The following is a 493-nucleotide window of genomic DNA, read 5'->3' as shown; positions in this document are numbered from 1 at the left end:
TTCTTCTTCTTCTTCTTCTTCTTCTTCTTCTTCTTCTTCTCCACCACCACCACCTCCTCCTCCTCCTACCCCTACCCCTTCTTCTTCTTCTTCTTCTTCTTCTTCTTCTTCTTCTTCTTCTTCTTCTTCTTCTTCTTCTTCGTCCTCTACTTCCTCTTCCTCCTCTACTTCCTCTTCCTCCACTTCGTCCTCTTCCTCCTCGTCCTCTTCCTCCTGGTCCTCTTCCTCCTCTTCTTCCTCGTCCTCCACTTCGTCCTCCACTTCGTCCTCTTCCTCCTCCTCGTCCTCTTCCTCCTCTCCGTCCTCTTCCTCCTCTCCGTCCTCTTCCTCCTCTTCGTCCTCTCGACCTCTTCGTCCTCTTCCTCCTCTGCTTCCTCCTCTTCGTTCACTTCCTCCTCTTCTTCCTCTTCCTCTTCCTCCACTTCGTCCTCTTCCTCCTCCTCGTCCTCTTCCTCCTCTGCTTCCTCCTCTTCGTTCACTTCCTCCTCTTCTT

The sequence above is a fragment of the Octopus bimaculoides genome, chromosome 13 (genome assembly GCF_001194135.2).
Source record: "Octopus bimaculoides isolate UCB-OBI-ISO-001 chromosome 13, ASM119413v2, whole genome shotgun sequence".
NCBI classification, from domain to species: domain Eukaryota; kingdom Metazoa; phylum Mollusca; class Cephalopoda; order Octopoda; family Octopodidae; genus Octopus; species Octopus bimaculoides.
This window is presented reverse-complemented; position numbering follows the sequence as displayed.